Raw genomic sequence first — 5,363 nt, 5'->3', positions numbered from 1 at the left:
CTGGCCAGGAGAGGTCTGCCGCACCATGTGGTCACCTCCGGGGCAGGCGGGAATCTAACTCATGAGGAAGTGGCTTTAGCTTCTTAGTGCTGTGCTTTAACCCACTGCGCCAACAGAGCGGGCCTGCCATGCCACGCCAGCACGACAGCAGAGATGGTCTGAGCGAAGGACGTCAGGATTAAAACACACACTTCTTGGTCAGCAAGCAAAGGCACACTTTATTCTTCTCTCCTTCCCTATTTATATCCTTCAGCATGGAGCCTGGTGCTGGGGGTAGGCGGAAGCTCTCAGCAAGTGCATCAATAACATGCGACAATAACATGGGGTCAAAGAACACAAGGTAGCAAACACAAGGCAGGAACACTTCCTGCCTCCTGTTTTTCTGTTCCAGCACCCATGGCTCATTCTTTGTTTCCACACAACAGTGTGCATATGATTCTGTGGGGGAGGTGGGGAGGTCTGTCCAGGCCAAGGACCCAACATCTCCCCCCTTTTTATTTTGTTAAGCTGAGAACCCCTGTCTTAGGTCTCCACCGACTGTACGCTCTTACCCGTCTTTGAGTGACCTCCGACCCTGTCTTAGGTGAGTGACATGATCAGGTGGGGTTGCCTGTCATAGGGGGGACTCAGGACTTATATAACATCTTGAGCCAGACTTGTAGTGGTGTCGTGGGTGTCAGAGTTGGGTGCAAGTCTTCCTGCTCATCTTTTTTGCAGGATGTTTAGCAACACGTAGTTTTATACTGTTTAGCAAGACGTAGTTACAATAATACACTAGGTAAATTAATAAGAAATCAGCATAAAAAGTTCTAACGCAAGAGGGGAAGAAGTTCTAAAGTGGTATAGTATAAATGGCATACTATACTATACATCTTTGTGATAAATTTCATGTATAACTATGACTTCAAAGGATAAGGGGTCTGGGAGAGGATGAGCTGTTAGCAAGGAATTTAGGAGTCCTAGGAAAAGAGTAAATTGTGTTAGCAGAGTCGTCAGTGATAGTCTAAAGAAAAGCTAATGGTTAACTCAAGGTTAGCAGAGAGTAGCTAGTGTTTGTAGGAATAGGGTAAATTAAGAAGAAGTCACATAGTTATACATTAAGCAAAACCTGTGTCAATAACTTCAGGAAATTGTCCATGGGTCCTTATGCCCTGGGAGTTATCTAAGATTCTCTTTTTGTTTCAAAAGACCAAGGAAGCTTCCCAGGAGTCTTGATGCTCCTGGGGGGTCTTATCTCTCCAGGAGCTTGGCTTTTGTCTTCAGACAAAGGAATTTCCTGCCCTGGAGCAGCTCAGCTCATACTTTGCCCAGGCCAGGTAGCCATTTTGGAGCTAAGGCAATCCAGTTACAAACTGATGTTGCTACAATATTTTTGATATTATTATTATACAAAAAAAGGGAGTTCATTAGTCAGCAATGGAAACTCCGATTTTTCAGAGCATTCCCTTTCCTATCGGAAAGTTGCATAGCTTGTGTCAAGTTCTCTCTTTCTTGGACCTAGGTTTGCTTACACAGGAGTTTATAGGGTCAGTGTGGGTAATTTCAGGGCTCTCTGCATTTGTAGTCACATGATAGGGTGACCAAAGACCCTGCCTCCATGCAGTCAGAGGGATGTGTTACCTAGGTGACTAGATGCTGGGCTTCTTGGACTAGGAAGCTCCCATGTTTTAAGTGAGCTACTCAGGACTATTTTTTTAAACTCAAATATCTGTAATTAATCTCCCTATTTTTTATACCATTTGACTGTTTTTAGTTTTTCAACCATTTATGACAGGACCCTTAGTGAATGTGACTTTTCTTTGTTTGCAACACTGGTCACTATTTGGGGAACTTAAATTTCAGCACCGCCCATTGGACCTGTGACTTCCACTTCCCATACAAGAGAGCAGGAGGTGAGAGAGGACAGAGAAAATTCCTATGTTACAGTGAATTAATGAAGTCAGGGCTTGAAATCTAATACCTCTGAAGTTTCAGGCTTTACTGTCACTTTTCCACTGTGATGTGGTTACATTTCCAGAAACATAATGACTGTGTCCATGACATAAATATTGTTAAATCCTAGGAACATATTCTCACCTCTTTGTGATCTCCTAGAGTCTAAGAGTGCAGGACATACAACTATGCATGCCCCTTACAGTCTATGTGCCCAGAGCAATCAGGAGGGAACGGGGCAGGCATCTGAGTGGCAGTAGTCAGCACACTCTTCTTGCTCCTGGAACCATGGGCTCTGCCACATGTCATGTGGGCATGAGAAGGACCTGGCAAACCCATCTGTGTGGCCCCAGGCCAGCATCTGCAGTCCAACACTAACCCCTCTCCCATCAGAGGCAGGATCATAGCCCTTGTCTTGAAAAGCAATGTGATGAGGGCCAAGCAAAAGAGCAGGTGTTAACATGCGCTAAAATACCACAAAGCATTGTGCTGTCATGAAGTGTCACTGTAATTGATAATAATAATATTTTTACACAGGAGTTCCCTGCTGGGTTCCTTTCCATCTCATTTTAGAAGGCGGATAAGGGTATTCTTAGATCTTGCCACCTGTCATATACCCCAGGCACACTCTAAACTAAAAGAAATGTGTCCTGAGAGGCCTTTCAGACCAGAAAAGGGGGAATTGTGTGTATGATAAAAAGAAATGTGTGTGACAAGCGTGACAGGCTGTCACAGGAGACATCATCAGGCCATTCTTGTGGCTTTATCTTTATTCATGTCTCTCTAAGATCACTGTGGGGGCATGTGTTGACTGCCTACTTGGTGACCAAGTCCAGTCCTCTCACAGTATTCTCACCTCCCCCTTATTGCCTGTGTCCATTGTCAGGGGAATTAAATTTGGTTCCCAACATATGCTGAGTTTGATGTGTAGATAGATGCTCAGGATTCCTTCCCCCCCAGCTTCCTGTGGGGAGAACCGATTCCTGGCAGAACATCCATCAGTCAAGTGTATGATATGGGTGTTTCTAGGAGATGCTATTTCCTGCATCCAAGGGCACCTTGTTAGCAAATGTCCACAAGCCCACAGGGCATACTGATTCTGCATCACACACTGGAGCAGTGATGATGGTGAAACTGTGGTAATGCACAGGGAGTGGGGGCTCTGCAGGCTTCTGTGTGGGCCCTGGTGTGGATCTTGTCCTCACCCCTGCTTGGTAGAAGCCTTCCCATAAGCTCTGTTTGGTGCTGGATGTACAGAGGAAAGAAGTGAGGCTCCTGCCTCAGTGGCACTGCACCGCTTCAAGGAACAGCATAACAAATAACTTTTATACGTGACGATTTGGACAGAAACCTTATTTTCTCAGCAGAATAAACCCCACGAGAGAGACTGCATTGGTTGATGAATAGTATCTCTCTCTCACTTGAAAAAACCTAGGAACCTAGGCAATTCTGATGGCGCTCAAACCCAATCTGAGTTACCACTATAAAAACTCAGAATAAAATTAGATTGCAGTGAAGAGAGATGCCTGTTGTTTGGTGCAGTGTGTGTGTGTGTGTGTGTGTGTGTGTGTGTGTGTGCATGCCCCGCATGGCTGCAGCTCTCTTTTTCCTGCAGGTTAAGGTGTGGAGACTGCAAAGACCACAACTTAATGGACTGGGACTACAGAGGAGAGAGTGGGGAGCTAGAGAAAGCTGGGCGGGATGAGGAGTTTATTCTGAAAGAATAGGAAAGAAATTAAAGAAAAAGAGGTTTATTCTGTTTCTTCTGGATGATACGAGATATGGTCCTGGATGTTCATTTTGTTTTTCAGTAAAATTGTCATTTGTCCACGGGTGATGGGTGAATTTGATTGACTGAAGCAGAAAAGCATTTTATTAAGTGATTGTTGAGTCTCCCAGATTTGCCAGGGAGCTGGGGAGGAGTAAGGAAAGTATGTATTATTTCTGCTTCTTTCAAGAAATCTATAAAGTTAGCCTGTACCACAGATAGGAAAATCCAAGTCTTTTTTTTTTTTTTAACAAAGATTTATTTATTTTGCTCATATAGAACTGGGGTACAGGCCAGAGTTATGGGGGCAGTGAGAGGATTCACCAGAGACAAAGTGGGGAGCAAAAGGGGCCGACTGACAAAGTACACTGCTGAGGGGAGCAGCTGGTGGGTCAGGAGAGGTCTGCCCCACTATGTGGGTCACCTCCAGGGATTGGGGATCGAACTCATGCTGAAGTGGCTTTAGCTTCTTAGTGCAGTGCTTTAACCTACTGTTCCACCAGGAAGGGTCCGGAAAATCCAAGTTTTAAAGAAACTATGGGAATCACTGGAATCACTTAAGCACATGATATACTTGTCACCCTGGTTTACCATATTTTCCCAGCACTTGGCATTTTCAGATTTTAAATTATTGCCAGTATAATGGTTGTAGTCTTAATTTGCTTTTTTTTTCTGAGAGCTGATAAAATTGAACATCTTTCTATGAGTTTGTGGTCACTGATGGAGACTAAGAGTAGAAATTTGGAGAGGGGGTATCATAAGACCAGAAAATGGAGGTGGCAGAGAAACAACATATTTCTGAAGCAAGATATAGAAAAGTTAAGCATGCTGAACATGCACTCTGGCGGTGGGATAAGAAGGTTGGGGCTGTTTAAAAAAAAAAAAATCACCTGTCCTTTTAAGCTCACACAGTCAACCAAATATAGAAAAAAAATCCCTGGGTGTTAACCCTAGAAATAATTTGAGAGCGCTAACAATTCCACAAAGGAATGCACCCTTCCTCAAGAGAAGACTGTCTCAGGGTGCTCTCTGTACTGGCACGGGCAGTGGCTCTCGCGCTTCCCTGTGCCTAGCAGGTGTTTCCATTCTCCCTTCTCAAAGCCCAGAGGCAGCTCCCCACAAGGCTGCCGCCTGGGTGACCATGCTGGAGTCTCTTCTGAGGAACCCGCCTCTTTCACGGGCAGCTCTTTCTGCCCACTCGTGTCTGTGCAAACATCCTTTACTCACTTTCCCTTTTAATAACCAAACCTGCCCTTTTGGTAAAACTGTACCTCTGTGTCTCCTGGGGAAACTCACCGGTGCTGCTGAAAGAGGAGCTCTGTTGAAACTTGCCTCAGGGGTAACCCAAGGTCCCCCGCCCTCTGCGCCCAACACCTCTCCAAATTGACACTGGTCATTAGGAGTTTTTCTAATAATGGCTTTTGGTCATTTGTCTTTGTTTTGTTGCTGTCTTTGTTTTGTCTGCTCTCTTGTTGTCTTTTAATTTTTTTAATAAGTTTTATTTATTTGGAAGTGTTCTGAAATCACTGGCACTGATTCTTTTTGAATATATTCATTCTTTTGGTTTTTATGTAAAGTGGTCATATAATACATGCAACGTAGCATATCAATAAATACATCTTGGAAATACTCAAGAGTAAGAAGAAGGCATTAATATAAATGT

Source organism: Condylura cristata, unplaced genomic scaffold (genome assembly GCF_000260355.1).
Source record: "Condylura cristata isolate star-nosed mole 26May11 unplaced genomic scaffold, ConCri1.0 scaffold00049, whole genome shotgun sequence".
NCBI lineage: Eukaryota > Metazoa > Chordata > Mammalia > Eulipotyphla > Talpidae > Condylura > Condylura cristata.
Note: the sequence above shows the minus strand (reverse complement) of the source record.